General features: G+C 40.7%; 1 protein-coding gene across 8 annotated transcripts in view; it reads right to left on the bottom strand.

The window, feature by feature from the left end:
• NRXN1 (neurexin 1) overlaps positions 1-19,128 on the bottom strand; it is a 1,323,847-nt gene that overhangs the window by 702,816 nt on the left and 601,903 nt on the right. The gene's annotated exons all lie outside the window — the stretch shown is intronic.

Raw genomic sequence — 19,128 nt, 5'->3', positions numbered from 1 at the left:
TAAATCAAAAATCTTTCAGAATAGACAGATAAAGGAATTATTGCTCATGGTTCTGATGAGAAATTTCTTTGTCAAAGCAGACCTCAGTGAGATATTTTTGGGCATCCCATTTAATTCCAATTTTTTGAAGTTCCTCTGGCTCAGTTGGAAGGGGCAGTTTTACAAATGACAAGTCATGGTATCTGGTATGTGTAGAGAACTCCAAGGACCTTTATCATGGTCAAAAAGGTTTTGGTACAGTTACTGAAAATCTGGAATAAGATTTTGTAATTGGCATGTTAGTTAAGAGGAGTTTAGAGAGATTTTCAATATTCAATAAATGCAGATATACTAAAAGCAGTGGGGGTATGACAAACTGAGCAAAATATTTTCTTGTCCCCATATCAGAATAGATATTTTAGGGCTCATTGTAGATTCCCTAAAATAATCCCTGGAGATTGGGTAGCAAGAAAAGGATAGCATGACAGTCATGGCCTAGTTGTGTAATTGGTATGTCTTTATTGTTTACCCTGAGATACTCTGGTATACTCTGCATTTGGGGGATTACTGAGATGTTAGCTGGGGGTCAGAAAGATAAAAAAGAGTGTGAACAGGTATTGATTTCTTCAACAATGGCCTTCCAGGATTTACTGTCATGATGAGCTACATTCAAAACCTCTTTCTTTAAACCACCCTTACATTAACTAGGAGACAATGCAGGCAGAAGCCCAGCAGCAGGGTGGGGGCTATCCAGTTTATTGCACTGAGTGTAGCATGTATGATTACCTGCCCTGTGGGCGGGTGGCGTATGTGTGCAGTCGGTGCAAGGAGCTCCTGGCCCTCAGAGACCATGTACGGACTTTGGAGGCCAGGGTGGCGGAACTGGAGGAGCTAAGAGAGGCAGAGAGGTATGTTGATGAGGCTTTCCGGGACACTGTAGAATTGTCCCACCTCCGCTTAGACAGCTCCTGTGCTGTTGAGGAGGAAGAAGGGCCCAGGGAAGTAGAGCAGTCAATGGGAGCAGAGGGAAACCTTCCCGTAGTTGGGACCCTCCTTCCAGATGGTGCTGGGGTTGCCTCTCGCACTGAGGTTGCCTCTCCGGGGGAGGGAACTCCAGTTTCTAGGAAAAGGCAGGTGTTAGTAATGGGAGATTCGATTATTAGAAATATAGATAGCTGGGTCTGTGATGACCGGGAGAACCGTATGGTGACTTGCCTGCCTGGTGCGAAGGTTGCGGATCTCTCGAGGCATCTAGATAGACTTATGTGTAGTGCTGGGGAGGAGCCGGTGGTTGTGGTACATGTAGGTACCAATGACATAGGGAAGGGTAGGAGAGATGTCCTGGAAGCCAAATTTAGGCTGCTAGGGAAGAGACTGAATTTAGGCTGCTAGGGAAGAGACTGAAATCCAGGACCTCTATGGTGGCATTTTCAGAAATGCTCCCAGTTCCACGCGCAGGGCCAGGTAGGCAGGCAGAGCTTCAGAGTCTCAATGCGTGGATGAGACGATGGTGTAGAGAGGAGGGGTTCACGTTCATTAGGAACTGGGAACTGGGAACTGGGGAAACTTCTGGGATGGGAGGAGCCTATACAGGAGAGATGGGCTCCACCTAAACCAAAGTGGAACCAGACTGCTGGCACTAAACATTAAAAAGGTTGTAGAGCAGTTTTTAAACTAGGAGATGGGGGAAAGCCGACTGCTGCAGAGGAGCGTGTGGATCGGACACAGACTTCTCTTAGGGGAGAGTCTGATGATAGAGAATCTCCAGGTTATAGTCAGGAGCAGAGGACTGAAAAGTATAATGTAAGGGCCGGATCAGATGATAAACAGTCACATAAAAAAGAATCTGGCACATCAGAAAAAGGCAGGCTAATAACCAGGGACAAATTTTTAAAGTGCTTGTACACAAATGCCAGAAGTCTAAATAATAAGATGGGTGAACTAGAGTGCCTTGTGATAAAGGAGGATATAGATATAATAGGCATCACAGAAACCTGATGGACTGAGAGCAACCAATGGGACACAATCATTCCGGGGTACAAAATATATCGGAAGGACAGAACAGGTCATGCAGGGGGAGGAGTGGCACTATATGTGAAAGAAAGTGTAGATTCAAATGAAGTAAAAATCGTAAGCGAATCCACATGTTCCATAGAGTCTCTATGGATAGAAATTTCATGCTCTAGTAAAAATATAACATTAGGGATCTATTATCGACCACCTGACCAGGACAGTAATAGTGATGATGAAATGCTAAGGGAAATTAGAGAGGCTATCAAAATTAAGAACACAATAATAGTGAGGGATTTCAATTATCCCCATATTGACTGGGAACATTTCACTTCAGGACGAAATGCAGAGATAAAATTTCTCGATACTTTAAATGACTGCTTCATGGAGCAGCTGGTACGGAAAACCCACAAGGGGAGAGGCAACTCTAGATTTAATCCTGAGTGGAGCGCAGGAGCTGGTCCAAGAGGTAACTATAGCAGGACCGCTTGGAAATAGTGACCATAATACAATAGCATTCATCCCTGTGGTGGGAAGAACACAACTGCCCAACACTGTGGCATTTAATTTCAAAAGGGGGAACTATACAAAAATGAGGGGGTTAGTTAGACAAAAGTTAAAAGGTACAGTGACTAAAGTGAAATCCCTGCAAGTTGCATGGGCCCTTTTTAAAGACACCATAATAGAGGCCCAACTTCAATGTATACCCCAAATTAAGAAAAACAGTAAAAGAACTAAAAAAGAGCCACCGTGGCTTAACAACCATGTAAAAGAAGCAGTGAGAGATAAAAAAACTTCCTTTAAAAAGTGGAAGTCAAATCCTAGTGAGGCAAATAGAAAGGAGCACAAACACTGCCAACTTAAGTGCAAGAGTGTAATAAGAAAAGCCAAAGAGGAGTTTGAAGAACGGCTAGCCAAAAACTCCAAAGGTAATAACAAAATGTTTTTTAAGTACATCAGAAGCAGGAAGCCTGCTAAACAACCAGTGGGGCCCCTTGATGATCAAAATACAAAAGGAGCTCTTAAAGACGATAAAGTCATTGCAGAGAAACTAAATGGATTCTTTGCTTCAGTCTTCACGGCTGAGGATGTTAGGGAGATTCCCAAACCTGAGCTGGCTTTTGTAGGTGACAAATCTGAGGAACTGTCACAGATTGAAGTATCACTAGAGGAGGTTTTGGAATTAATTGATAAACTCAACATTAACAAGTCACCGGGACCAGATGGCATTCACCCAAGAGTTCTGAAAGAACTCAAATGTGAAGTTGCGGAACTATTAACTAAGGTTTGTAACCTGTCCTTTAAATTGGCTTCGGTACCCAGTGACTGGAAGTTAGCTAATGTAACGCCAATATTTAAAAAGGGCTCTAGGGGTGATCCCGGCAATTACAGACCGGTAAGTCTAACATCGGTACTGGGCAAATTAGTTGAAACAATAGTAAAGAATAAAATTGTCAGACACATAGAAAAACATAAACTATTGAGCAATAGTCAACATGGTTTCTGTAAAGGGAAATCATGTCTTACTAATCTATTAGAATTCTTTGAAGGGGTCAACAAACATGTGGACAAGGGGGATCCGGTGGACATAGTGTACTTGGATTTCCAGAAAGCCTTTGACAAGGTCCCTCACCAAAGGCTCTTACGTAAATTAAGCTGTCATGGGATAAAAGGGAAGATCCTTTCATGGATTGAGAACTGGTTAAAGGACAGGGAACAAAGGGTAGGAATTAATGGTAAATTCTCAGAATGGAGAGGGGTAACTAGTGGTGTTCCCCAAGGGTCAGTCCTCGGACCAATCCTATTCAATTTATTCATAAATGATCTAGAGAAAGGGGTAAACAGTGAGGTGGCCAAGTTTGCAGATGATACTAAACTTCTCAAGATAGTTAAGACCAAAGCAGATTGTGAAGAACTTCAAAAAGATCTCACAAAACTAAGTGATTGGGTAACAAAATGGCAAATGAAATTTAATGTGGATAAATGTAAAGTAATGCACATTGGAAAAAATAACCCCAACTATACATACAACATGATGGGGGCTAATTTAGCTACAACGAGTCAGGAAAAAGATCTTGGCGTCATCGTGGATAGTTCTCTGAAGATGTCCACGCAGTGTGAAGAGGCGGTCAAAAAAGCAAACAGGATGTTAGGAATCATTAAAAAGGGGATAGAGAATAAGACTGAGAATATATTATTGCCCTTATATAAATCCATGGTACGCCCACATCTCGAATACTGTGTACAGATGTGGTCTCCTCACCTCAAAAAAGATATTCTAGCACTAGAAAAGGTTCAGAAAAGGGCAACTAAAATGATTAGGGGTTTAGAGAGGGTCCCATACGAGGAAAGATTAAAGAGGCTAGGACTCTTCAGCTTGGAAAAGAGAAGACTAAGGGGGGACATGATAGAAGTATATAAAATCATGAGTGATGTTGAGAAAGTGGATAAGGAAAAGTTATTTACTTATTCCCATAATACAAGAACTAGGGGTCACCAAATGAAATTAATAGGCAGCAGGTTTAAAACAAATAAAAGGAAGTTCTTCTTCACGCAGCGCACAGTCAACTTGTGGAACTCCTTACCTGAGGAGGTTGTGAAGGCTAGGACTATAACAATGTTTAAAAGGGGACTGGATAAATTCATGGTGGCTAAGTCCATAAATGGCTATTAGCCAGAATGGGTAAGAATGGTGTCCCTAGCCTCTGTTCGTCAGCGGATGGAGATGGATAGCAGGAGAGAGATCACTTGATCATTGCCTGTTAGATTCACTCCCTCTGGGGCACCTGGCATTGGCCACTGTCGGTAAACAGATACTGGGCTAGATGGACCTTTGGTCTGACCCGGTACGGCCTTTCTTATGTTCTTAAGAGCAGTCCTCAGTCCTTTTTCGCATAACCACACCAGTTATTTTGGAAACAGATGTTCCAAAAACCCATCTGAGAAGCCTGAGTTGAGACCAAATGACAAAAGGCCTTTGGACAATAACTCAGAAATCCATTCAAGCTCTAAATTGTTGGTCAAACTGGCATGGGTATCACAATCAAGTGCTGATGGACTACACAGAAATGCCCTAAACAAATGACAAATTTGGGGAGAGAAAGGAGGATTTGTTCAGTGTGGTGACAACACCAGTGCAAGAATTGGAAATCACCAGTGCAAGAATTGGAAATCAATATAATCACGCATTCCGGAAATGGAAAATATGATAGTGGTGCATTGGGAATCTATTTCCAGCTCTGCCACTGGCCTGCAGGTGACCTGGAGCAAGTCACTTCAGTTCTCTGTGCTTCCGTTTCTCCACCTGTAAAATGAAGCTAATGATACTGACCTCTTATGTAAAATGCTTTGAGAACTACTGATGAAAAAGTGCTGTATCAAAGCTAGCTGTTATTTATCCAAGAGAAGAGAGTCTGGGAAGAGTCACTGTTAACAAGAAATATTTTTCTATGGCTGTTACATGCAGAGCACTACAGTACCCGCTGCCTCAGTCATCACAGAAAGATATTCTTCTCCAGGTTCCAGAATAAGAGAGCTGCAGGGAAGGGGGTCTCTTTTAAATTTGGTGGCAGATCCAGGAGTATCTCTATCATTCCCACCCACTCACTCCTTCTCAAATCTTCAAGCAGTATTAGCAAACAGGTACCAGAAGAGAAAATTAATGTGTTCTTCTTGATTTTTCTTCACTGTCTTCCAGGGCCATGATTTCTGGTGATTCTATGGTGTCTACAGAATTGTTAATAATCCTGATGAAGTTAGAGTGAGTAATGTTTCAGGGTCTGATTCAAGGTTATTGTGCAGTAAAAGATTATCTGATGATAACTTCTTTACTGTTACTATTGACATTTTGCACAATGGATAGATGGAACCCAGCAGCAGGTCATAAAATGAAATGTACAGGGATTTTGTTTTGTAGGACATTGCAAAATGTAAAAATATCCTTTTGGAAATTAGCACTCAGAGATTTTCCGACTCCTATGGTATAACAGGTGAAAAGTGGATCTGTTTTTCTTCCTATTAGTAATATTAGGGAAACTAAAGTATTGTGGGAAGCAGTCATGGGAAGAATAGTGAACCCTAAAGATTATTCTTTGGCAGAAACTGAAAGCTTATTGATCTCAAATTCTTTTATTGATATTTTTGAGAAACTGAGCCCTTATCATCACATTTTCCCACACACAGCAAATTGTCTTCTAACCTCTCTAGGGGGGCCAAAGTTGACCTCTTTGGCAGTGTTCTGTTTATCTCTCAGAGTGGCAATTTGCAGTTGTGGCAGCTTGTGGGATGGCTTAAGCTCAAAGGGCCACATATGACTGCTATCAAGCAGATGTAAATCTCAGACTTTTGATAATACTTACCTTACTAGTCAGAGTGGGGTTTGAATCTTGCTGAGCAGGGTATGAAGTTTCTTTCCCATATCCGGCATTACTGGGTGTGGTGACAGCCTGAGTGGAGGAGGTTGATTTTTTCCTCTACTCCCATCTCCTTTTTTTAAGGCTCCTGGTGCATCTTGGAATGTCGTGCCCCTACTTCTACTTCCCTCTGCCCTGACTGGCTAGTAAGCTACAGCTGGGTTGTGGATGGCCTTTGCACCACTACAGGGAGTTCTATTTTCTCTCATCCCAGGATGGCACCTTTCTTCTGCATCCTTGCTGTCATGCCTTCCTGCCTAATCATATTCTTATGTTAAAATAAGTTTATATAGGATATTCTGGAAAGCTTTGGTCAATCTTTTTTTAGGTTAGGAAAGCATTTTCCTCCATAATGTAAGAGTGGCTCATGGAGCATGAGGTTTTGCGCTCTCTCTCTCTCTTTAATTTCCTCTCAGCAACCAGGAGATTCTGGTTTCCTTCCTTGCAACTTTTACAAGCATCCACTACGGATTGTTGATTTAGCAAGATGATAGCCTGAATAAATGGAGGAAGCTTGGGGTAGAGTAGTTATGCAGGGCTGGGTATGAGTCTCAAAGGATTACTGTGGATTAAAGCTCTCGTCATCTGTGCCCATAACCCTCACATGAGTAAGGGGCTGTGTGCATGATGGTGACATAGATTGTTGTTTTTTTTCCTGTTCAGCTGCTCCAAAGAGGTTCATTAGATTAAATGCTACTAGAGCAGAAGTTTAAGCTCAAAATGGCTGTGATAAATGTTGAATAATATGCTACTTGTTAAGAGGAGGCACAGCCTCTAGGGCAGAGAATAACAGTTTTACTATCATTACAGTGCTGGAAGCAAAACAGGGAAAGCGCCTTTATTAAATAATACTGGAAGCCATTGATTCTAGCTGTTTTTTCTTTTTCTTTTTTATGGCAGCATCGAATCTCAGGTACAGGGAAGAATTATCCAACACAAGTGAAATGTTAATCCTTGCTTGGGAAAAACTGATGAAATGAAACATTTCTTGGATGAATTTATGAACTGATAACTTTGCTTAAAGAAATATTTCCCTTCCATGCTCAAAAAATGTAAGTCTTATCTTTATATACATACTTGTTGAAATTCTCAGGGCCTGATTCTGTTTTTATTTGAAATAGTGTCATCTAGATTACCTTCAGTGAAGTCAATGGAGTTAAACAGATGTAAAACTGGTGTGAGAGGATAATCAGGCTGTTAATGTTGATGTAGGCAGGGATTTTCTAAATTGTCTAAGGGAATAGAGATCCCAATTCCTATGGACTTTCCTGTGAGGCTTCTCCTAGCCCTCTTTTGAAAAACCCTGCCACATTTTTTGTTATTCTCTGTCATAAACAGATAGTTAAGGGTTAAGGTCTGTTTTACCTGTAAAGGGTTAACATGTAGTACCTGGTGACCACCTGACTAGAGGACCAATCAGAGATAAGATTTTTTCAAATCTCTGTGGAGGGAAGCCTTTGTTTGGGTGAGAACTGTTCTTGAATCTAACAGAGGACAGTCATGTCTCCCAGTTCTCCTGGAGTAGTTTCTACTAATTAATAGTGAGTATTAATTAGAAAGGCAAATTAGTCTTATGGTTTGATTTCTATATTTGCAATTGTGTGTTTGCTAAAGGAAATGCTTTATTCCTGTTTGCTGATATTGCTTTTACTGAGAAAAGGGGGAGAGGGGATTCTCTCCAGAGATTGATAAGGTTATACCCTATGAGTGTCCAGCTTGGGCTCATAGAGATTCTATATTTTCTTTTGTTCTCTTAATAAATTCTTTTCTTTTCTTTGGACTTGGTTAATTCCTTCCCTTGGGGAAATTCAGGGGAAGGGGAGGGGGAAGTGGGCTGCTTCCCTGTGTGTGTGAGATTCAAGGCGTTTGAATCCAGGCACCTCTGTCTCCAGAGCAGGCTGGAGAGAGGGAGGAGGGGGGAGGTTCCTCCTCTGTGAATTGATCTGTGTTCCCAAGGGGGGAAACAGGGGTGTCCCGGCCCACGGAATTGACCGGGTGGTGGCAGCCGAAGGGGAGACCTACCCTAGGATTTTGGGGTGGGGGAAGACATGCGGGTCCTCACTTTGAAACCGCCCAGTTTCAAGTGAGGGTAGACTCCTGACATGGTGGCAGTGGTGTTTCGGACCCAGAGAGAGAGGCAAGGCTTTTCTACCAGAGGCACTCTGAGGCAGTTTCAGGGTTACAAGTATTTTCAGTTTTTTGCAGGGCTTTCTGTTACAAAGCCTCCGGTGGAGAGGTACTGGCGTCCATTGTGATACAAGGTACCACTCAGGATTCCTGAGGTGGGGGGGAAGTGCTCGCCAAAGTACATTCCCATCCAACAGGAAAAGCAGGTTTGGGGGTTGCAGAGAGAAACCCTCCAGCCAGGTTTTTTTTCTCCCTGTGTCTTTTGAAAGGATCAGAAGACAGGAGAACACAAATCCCTAAGGAATAGACCAGATTTTTCTCAGGGGTATTGTTAGCAGCAGCCTTTCAGCTGGGCTGCTGAGTACAGCAACTCAGAGCACAGGCAGCTTACAGTTTCAGCCAGGTTGGCTGGAGGCAATTTAGTTTTCCAGCAGGCTTTGTTGGAAGCATATTTTCGTTCTTGTTGCTTGGACAGGCAGCTTGAGGAAAAGGCAAGTTTCAAGCAGTTTTCAGAGTTAGGAGGAGTCTTTTTCTCTGCTGGCATGCTGAGGAAAAACTCTTCCCTAGAGGTGTGTCCTTCCTTTGTGATATCAGGTATCACTCAGGATTCCTAAGGTGGGGGGAAGTGCTCGACAAAGTACATTCCCATCCAACAGGGAAAACAGGTTTGGGGGGGGAGACACAAACCCTCCAGCCAGATTTTTTTTCCCTGTGTCTTTTCAAATCCTCTGGAGCCAGGCAATACAAATCTCCGAGAGGATTTACTACACTTTTCTGCAGGTACTAAGTAGCACCAGCCGGTCCGCTGGGCTTATTAGTAAGATTGTTTTTTGGAAACAGATTTTCAGCTGGGTTTAGCTGAGGCATAAGGTTTCTAACAGGCTGTGTTAGAAAAGGATTTTTTTCCTTCTTCTTTTCTTTTTTCTCCTTTTTTTTCTTTCTGTCTGCTTAAAAACAGCTAGAAAAGAGGTGCAAGTTTTTCTAGGAGGCTTGTTAGAAAGGACCCCACTGTGAGGTACTTAGCAAGTGCTAGAAACAGGACAAACCAGTTTTTTTTGGTTTTCTCAGTATATCAGCACACAGCAACTACACATTTGCAAATCAAAAAGGTTTTGTTTCTTTTCTATTCAGTCTCTCGGGAATAGAGAGGGTTAGGAATTGGGGAAACCAATTCCCTGACTGCAAAGGGGTGTGGCCAGCACCAAAAAGCAACACCAGCAAGCCACACATAAAATTCACTGACTGCAGAGGGGTGTGACCAGCACCAAAAAGCAACACCAGCAAGCCACACATAAAATTCACTGACTGCAGAGGGGTGTGGCCAACACCAGAAGGCACTGTTCCCCATCCCAAGAAATTTCCCACCTACATGGCAGGTGAGGACACTGAGGCCTTCTTCAAAAAGGTTAAAAGGACCTGCCATGGGTACAGCATCCCTAAAGACCAGTACAAGGACTGGTCAGGAAAAAGGACTTTTGCTGTCTATTACAATTATTCCATCCCCATGCTACTGGGGGAAGACTTGGCCAACCATGTGCAGCTGGCCAAGAGGGGGGGAGTGGTCACCCGCGGCCAGACCAAACAAGCAGGCACTCCCATCCCTGTTCCTGAGCCATCCACCAGGACCCTGTCTGTGTTACCAGAGACCCAGACAGAGGTGGTGGAACCGGATCCCATGCCAACAACTACAGCAGCCATAGTACATCCAGTCCCAGGACCGGAACTGGAAAAGCAACCAGCGGCAGAACCAGCGCCAGCACTGACGCCAGCGCTTGCAACTCCACCGCCAGGGGGCGCCAACGGGCCTAAACTGGCAGAAGCAGCAGACAACTCTACCCAAGAGGCTCAGCCAGAGCCTGAAATATCACCTTGTGCACCAGCGGAAAGCGGTCCACAGTCAATAAAAACAACCTCATCACCTACATCGCTCCCAGAGGAACTGGTGTCTCCCGCCTCAAGGGAACAGTTCCAGACTGAGCAGGAAGCCGATGACAGCCTTAACAAAGCTTGGGCGGCGGCACGCAGCAACCCACCGCCTCTCAGCTCTTCTACCCAATTCCAGTTTGTTGTAAAACAAGGACTTTTATATAAGGACATTCTTTCTGGTGGACACCAGGAAGGCCAGCATCCTCAAAGACAGTTGGTAGTTCCAACTAAGTACTGGCACAAGCTCTTAAGCTTGGGCCCTGACATCCCAGTGGCCATTCTGGGGTCAACAAAGCAAAAACAGGTTAAAAACCTTCCTTCCACTGGGAGGGGATGGGCAAGGACAATGCCAAGTATGTCCGCTCAAATGCATACAAAGTGTTCTTCAGTGTCAAATATCTTGTTGTTTACATACTTAGTAGTATATGTAATAGTGCATGTGTTTTGTTTATCTGTTTATGTTACAGTGCTAGGAGGAAATCACCACCAGTAGTTCCCACTGTTGGCGATTTGGGGGGCGTGTCATAAACAGATAGTTAAGGGTTAAGGTCTGTTTTACCTGTAAAGGGTTAACATGTAGTACCTGGTGACCACCTGACCAGAGGACCAATCAGAGATAAGATTTTTTCAAATCTCTGTGGAGGGAAGCCTTTGTTTGGGTGAGAACTGTTCTTGAATCTAACAGAGGACAGTCATGTCTCCCAGTTCTCCTGGAGTAGTTTCTACTAATTAATAGTGAGTATTAATTAGAAAGGCAAATTAGTCTTATGGTTTGATTTCTATATTTGCAATTGTGTGTTTGCTAAAGGAAATGCTTTATTCCTGTTTGCTGATATTGCTTTTACTGAGAAAAGGGGGAGAGGGGATTCTCTCCAGAGATTGATAAGGTTATACCCTATGAGTGTCCAGCTTGGGCTCATAGAAATTCTATATTTTCTTTTGTTCTCTTAATAAATTCTTTTCTTTTCTTTGGACTTGGTTAATTCCTTCCCTTGGGGAAATTCAGGGGAAGGGGAGGGGGAAGTGGGCTGCTTCCCTGTGTGTGTGAGATTCAAGGCGTTTGAATCCAGGCACCTCTGTCTCCAGAGCAGGCTGGAGAGAGGGAGGAGGGGGGAGGTTCCTCCTCTGTGAATTGATCTGTGTTCCCAAGGGGGGAAACAGGGGTGTCCCGGCCCACGGAATTGACCGGGTGGTGGCAGCCGAAGGGGAGACCTACCCTAGGATTTTGGGGTGGGGGAAGACATGCGGGTCCTCACTTTGAAACCGCCCAGTTTCAAGTGAGGGTAGACTCCTGACATTCTCTCATTTGTTTTTTTCAAAAAGGAGACAAACTTCTCAAAGGGCCAAAGGGATGTTCTTATTCTTCAGTGTATACCTTGAGCAATTTAGACATAAAGTTCAACCCAAAGGACTAGAATTAAGGACTAAAATTTACAATAAAAATGTTTTCCAGTTAAAATTGAAGACTTAAATCTGTCAAGTGAACAGAAAATGAGCACACACCTCTCTCTTCTATTTTCTTCCCTTCCTGTCTTGTTCTCAATGCATCTGCTTCCTCCTCTTATTGAGGAATGCTTAGCCCTCCATTGCACAGTAAGTGACTTCTTACTTTCCTCTGAAACTATATGTACTACATTATTTACTCCAATATTTCCTACTCCCTCCCACCTTTCCTCCATCCCCCCAATCATTCTCCATGCCACCTCTCTTTGACGCAGTAGTAGCCATCTCTTTTTTTAAATTTTAGACTTGCATCACTGATCGGGAATTATTTATTTATTAATTCTATTCCAGTGACAACTAGAAGCTCCAGTCACAGACCAGACCCCACTGTGCTACGTGCAGTACAAACAGAACAAAAAGGTGGTCCCTGCCCCAAAGAGCTTACAATTCTGGAACCAGCATTTAATTACCATTATTCATGTCAGAAAGAAGCTACTGGCACTGTAGTGACGCTAAGTGAAAGGAAAGCAAGGGGAGGAAAGAAGAAAAAATGTAGGGAGCCGTGAGAGGTGAGAGGGAATGGGACAAGAGCTTTAAAAATAAGTATCAGAGAAAAAAGAAAATGATTTATTCAATGTGAAGAGTGGGAGGTTTGGCTTGGCTTATATAGGAGCAACGAAGCTCATGTGAAGAGGAGGTGAAGGATGTAGATAGGATGAGAAGTTTGACTGGGAATAAGATTGTGTTTTCAAGGCAGTAGCAGATCAGGACATTGGAATATGAAGACTGAAGTATACGGTATTGAAAAACAAAGGACCAGTTGTGGGCCAGTTTCAGTTATCCCATTCCTCACTTCGTAATTAGCTGTGATATAGTCCAGACATAACAGTATTTTAAATTGTTATAAACTCTTATACGGGGATTATGTTTTGTATTTCTGCCTATATCATGATTAATTTAAATATCCATGGCATGTAATAAAAGTTAAAATGATAGCCTAGGAAAAATGTGGAGGAGTCGAGTAAGGATATCTGAAAGGATTTCAAACACCTTTTTTGAGATACAGTTTAAAAGGATTTATACTCAATGAAACATTGAAGATGTTATCCTGAAAAGCCCAGTCTGTTTCATCAGGCTGCTTCAATTTTTTTAAAACTATTTTACTAACTAGTTCTGCTCCATAATTTATGTATTGAAGGTGTAATAATGGCTTCCTCACAAGTCACTTTAGCATGGTCTTTGCACCTGTCTCAGATAGGGTTCCACAATGTGGAGGTGGAAGAAGTGTTTTCCAACACTGACATTTTGTGGGAAAGATGATGCATCATCCCCCCTGCATCCCTTCCCTCCCAGCTGGATGATTTTTTTATATGAAACTTTTTCACACAAAAAATGCAGATTTGGGTAGTCCAAAACACTTTGTGAATTCTGTAAGAATTTAAGCAGGTTACATTTTGGTGACATTGCATGACCAGTGATAGTGCACTGGACTGGAACTCAGGGGACATGGGTAGTATATCTATCTTTACCATTGACTTGTTGTGTGGCCAAGTCAATTTACCCCTGTTTCCCCTTTACTTTTTTTTTCCTGTTTTCTATTTAGACTGTAAGCTCTTTGCGGCAGGGACTATATGTTTATAGAATGCCTAGGACAATGAAACCTGATTTTGGCTAAGCTCTATAGGTTACACTGTAACACAATAACATTATATTTTAATACCACAACAGAGAAAGTCATTAACAACTTACATATCTTTCCTTCATAGCAACTACATTCTTAAATCAGAGAATTTACGCTTAAGTACAAAAGAATAGAATTTGCCCCTTAATAGTGCTTATTCCAGATCTGTAACTATTAGAGATCCAGATCATGGAGTAGTTCCAATGACTTCAATGTGTGTTTGCAAGTGTATTCAGTATTTTATTTTTATTTTTCTACTTTTTTAAAATTTCTCCCAAAAATCTAAAACTTCACATAACCAGATAAAATAGCTTCATGTTTTGCAATAAGAAGTGACTTACTTAGATGTAAAAAATACTACAGTCAACAGGAGACTTCGTGGCATGACCCAATACATCAAAATGTGAAGGAAAGATCCGTGATATTGGATATTAACACCCTTTTCTTCAAAAAGCAGCTTGGATGAAATAAAGCAAATAGTGGCAGACTTGAGGGGTCTCTTGGAGTACTTTCTAATAATTCTCAATCTATAAATAATTACTGGATAAAATATGGATGAAAACTGAAATTGTTACACTACAGTTAGGATAAATGTTTAACATGGGTAAGATTCTGCCACTTTCATACATGGCAAGTAGTACTTTACTCCAGTAGGATTATTTGAGGGGAATGTCCTCACGACACAACAAGAGTAGGGTGGGAGAATCTAGCCCCACAGGATTTAGCAGGGTGCAAAGGATGAAATTTGTAGTAATTAAATAGGTAGGAGATGAGGTTATTATAACAATAGGAAACACATGATTTTTCATATTGTCTTGCATTTGTTAGGAGTTTTTCTATTTTATTAAAAAATATACAGAGACAATTGTACAGAAACAAATGTACAGAGGAAAAAATACACTCAAGTGTATTTCCCCTGTGGAAAGTTCATTTAATTTAACTCCTTGCACCTTTGTATGCCTGTCCTTTCTTCAATAAATTTGCTCTCATGCATTGTTCCTTGTTGTCCAGTCAAAAGTATGCACCTGTGAAAGGCTTTGCCAAGAGGCAGTCACATATTGTGATCCATGATGAAAATCAGAGACAAAGCCAAATTATATTGCTATGACATCTGTCACTCCATCTGCTTTAGTTTCCATAAACAACTAAACCAATCCATAGATTATACTGATGTTTTTACTTTATGTATAACCAAGAATTTGTTACAGTAGGAATATAAGCACATACAACCCAATTTCTGCACACACACACACGCAAAAAACTATTAACTTTAAATAGGCTGGAATGAGCATAAAATGGTTTTTGTGTCTTATGGCTTTTCCTTAGTTACTAATCTGATCAGATTATAGACTCACCCTCTATTCATAGAATCATAGAAATATGGGCCTGGAAGGAACCTTGTGAAATCCAGCACCTGACACTGAGGCCTGGTCTACACTGGGGCGGGGGGGTGTCGAACTAAGGTACGCGACTTCAGCTACGTGAATAGCGTAGCTGAAGTCGAACTACCTTAGTTTGACTGACTTACCCGTCCTGATGCCGCGGGATCGAAGTCCGCGGCTCCCCCGTCGACTCCGCCACTGCCGTTAGCGGTGGTGGAGTTCCGGAGTCAACGGGAGCGCGTCCGGAGTTCGAACTATCACGTCTAGATTAGACGCGATAGTTCGAACTCCGAGAAGTCAAACTCTCCGCGTCGACCCGGCGGGTAAGTATTCCACAACCTCACTTGGAAACCTATTCAGTGCTTAACTATCCTTATAGTTAGAAAGTATTTCCTAATATCTAACCTATATCCCTCTTGCTGCAGATTAAATTGATTACTTCTTGTCCCACCTATAGCGGACATGGAGAGCAATTGATCACAGTCTTCTTTATAACAGCCACAAACATATTTGAAGACTTACCAGGGTATCCATCCACCTTCCTTTCTCAAGACTAAAAATTTCCAGTTTTTTTTTATTTTACCTGTCCAAATAGGTCAGGGTTTTTTAAACCTTTTAATAATTTTTGTTGGTGAGAGTCCATAGGATAGCAATTTGTTCTCGTCTTTCCTAAAGTGTGGCACCCAGAACTGGACATAGTACTCCAGCCAAGGTCTCACCAGTGATGAGCAGAGCGGGACAGTTACCTCCTGTGTCTTACAAACAATATGCCAATTAATGCACCCCAGAATGCTATTTGCCTCTTTCACAACTGCATTGTATTGTTGGCTCTAATTAAATTTGTGATCCACTTTAATCTCCACATCCTTTTCCTCACTACTACCACCTAGCCAGTTATACATATTGTTGTATTTGTGCATTTGATTTCTCCTTCTTAAGAGCAGTATTTGGAACTTGTTTTTATTGAATTTCATCTTGTTGATTTCAGACTAAGTCTCCAATTTGTCAAGGTTATTTTGAATTCTAATCCTGTCCTCCAAAGTGTTTGCAACTTCTCTCTTCTTGGTGTCATCCACAAACTTTATAAGCATACTCTCCACCTCATTATCCAAGTCATGAATGAAAATATTGAATATCACTGGACCCAGGACAGACCCAGGCAGGAGCCCAATAGATACATCCTCCCAATTTTACAAAAAATAATTGATAATTATTCTTTGAGTACAGTCTTTCAACCAGTTATGCACCCACTTTACAGTGATTTCATCTAAACCAAATTTCCCTACTTTGCGTATGAGAATCATGTGGCACAGTATCAAAAGCCTCACATCTACAGCTTTCCCCGATCCAATTAGCCACTAACCCTGTCAAAGAAGGAAATTAGGTTGGTTTGGCATGATTTGTTCTTGTCAAATCCATGTTGGCTATTACTTATTATCTTACTAGCCTCTAGGTGCTTACAAATTGTTTAATAATTTGTTCCAGTATTTTTCCAGATATCAAAGTTAGGCTGACTGGTCTATATTTCCCCCCTTTTTTAAAGATACATACTCTGTTTGCCCTTCTCCAGTCCTCTGGGACCTCATATGTCCTCCATGAGTTCTCAAAGATAACTGCTCACAGTTCTGAGATTGCTTCAGCTAGTTCCTTACGTACCCTAGGATGAATTTAATCAGGCCCTGCTTACCTGAATACATTTAATTTATCTGATGCCTGCTCTACATGTAAAACTTACGGTGACCTAGCTACATCACTTACAGGTGTGAAAAATTTTATGCCCTGTGTGCTGTAGATAGGTCAATCTAATATCCACTGTAGATTCTGCTAGGTCGATGGATGAATTCTTCCACCAACCTAGCTACTGTTTCAAGGGAATGGATTTACTATAGTGATGGAAAATCCCCTTCTGTGGCTGTAGTAGGTCTACAGTATAGCACTGCCGCAGCATAGCAGATGTCCCGCTGTAGCACTTGTAGTGTAGACCTACCATAAATATTAATTTATAATATTTTGTATTGTACAGTATTGATACATATAATAAGGATAAATTATTTCTTTGATTATTAAGGCAAAGAAAGCTTCATGGCACATAAATGTTAGTGTCATAAAATGTAAATATATGCCATGTTTGCTGTAGATATCCTAATTTCCTAACACATAATTACAGAGCCCAGTTGTTTAACCTCAAATATTTTATTCTAACATGGTTTCGCACTTTGTAAGGCTCTATTGTTTATGGAGGTGAACATGTTCTTATTTTACTTCAATTACTTACAACAATTATAATTGTGTTATTTATATCACTAAATACAATAATGTATCAGTTATTCCACACCGGTAATAGTTATAACAATTTGTGTGGTAAAATGCCAACACACTGCTTTCAGAATCTCAAAAGCTGTAATCGTATTAATGCATTACCATTTGGGATACAAATATTACTGGAAGGAGAACTGCTTTCAGTGCAGTTTCCTCTGGATTGGGAAACCCAAGGGTAGGAAATGATCCTGCACTGACTGCACAAAGATTTCTGCTGGACAAGAGCCAGATATGATTGTGAGGAAGCTAGTAAGAATACCATATTACCATCACTCCCAGTAGGTGAAGTTATATGTGCAAGGAAATTAAGTCCTGAATTGGACAATGGCTAAAAATATACTAGGGGGAAAAATAACTGGGGATGAAAAGGATTCTGTGCGAGTTCTTGTGACCCATTAAATATGTTTAAGACAAATCCCTATGATGAAGTTTGCTATTAAATTCTCATTTGTAGATTTGCATATGTTAGTTGTCCCTGTCTCTAATGACTGAAATATGTAAATATTTCCTAGCTCCTCCTGATCTGGAAAGATGTAAGTACTATTTTTACTTCTCCATATGTAATAGCGTAATTTTGCCACAGGGTGGTACACCATGCATATTTAACTGAAGGTTTTTGTAATTCATCTGACAGTTTGGTTATGCCCTCTGCCAACTTCACTCCACCAGTAATAGAACAATCTGGAGAAATCAAAATAACTGGCCTCTAGCGAAAGGGGCTTGCATTTTTAAAAGTCTGGGACCTAATTTTAAATGCCAATAACCTGACTTCATTTACCACAAAAGCGATGGGACTTCCTCAAGATTATATCTAGACTTTCTTAAAAACAAACAAACAAAAAAAAATTCATCAGTTTTATTTTTAAACAGTAAAATCTTTAGGTGACCACTTATCTAGCAAAATGAATTAAACTATACAGAAAAAACTTTAACTGACAGTCAATAAACTTGCAGATTAGGTTTCGGCTAGAAGGGAAGACTATATTATGAGTCAATTGTAATATAAGATTTCACAAAATAAGAGTTCTGGCATTTGAACATTTCTTGTTCAAACTGGAATACAAATACTAAATGAGATGTTTGTTCTGATAAACTGTTAGTTTCCCCACTTATCCTTACAAATAAGGATGCCAAATTTCATTTCTCTCTTTTCTTTGAAATATATTAATAAAAGGTCTGGGTCTTTGCTTGTTTTGTAATAAAATCACAGAAGAGAGAATATTAGACTACAAAAGTAAAGACTTCTTATAAAAAGAGAAACAGAAAAGCAGATTTAATATTCAGTTGCTAACATACAAATACTATAGCTGACAATTGTAAAAAATCATGGTTGATGTATTGCAGCTAAGATTTACGCAATGTGTGTGCAAAGCACTGAAAGTGTCTGTACAGATTCTGTTTGGTGTCAATTTAAAAATAAAAGCTCTATCTGTTTGACACAAAATATTAAAATGAGCTACTCAATGTTCCTTTTTTACTATAAAACTGTGTATTGCACACAGAAAAAATTGCCCATTAGTATAAGTTGTATATACATGACTCAATAAAACAGCATCAAATTCTTCTCAGTGTTATTACTGAAATATGCTACTTTTAAATATCACTGATATTCCACTGTGTTTGCAGATTATTAAGGTGTTAATCAAACTAATTGAAATAAAATAGAAATGATATCAGAAATAACCTATACTTGTAAGACCCAAATTTCTTTTCCTCCCCAATTTTTTAAAATTAAACTTGTATAGCTACTATCTGATTTTGCACTCATATTCACAGCTAAAGGTTATATTCATTAATTTTCAATATAAATTATTTTACTACTTATGATGAACAGTAATTTTATTCCCCT

Source organism: Mauremys mutica, chromosome 3, assembly GCF_020497125.1.
Source record: "Mauremys mutica isolate MM-2020 ecotype Southern chromosome 3, ASM2049712v1, whole genome shotgun sequence".
NCBI classification, from domain to species: Eukaryota; Metazoa; Chordata; order Testudines; family Geoemydidae; genus Mauremys; species Mauremys mutica.
This window is presented reverse-complemented; position numbering and strand designations above follow the sequence as displayed.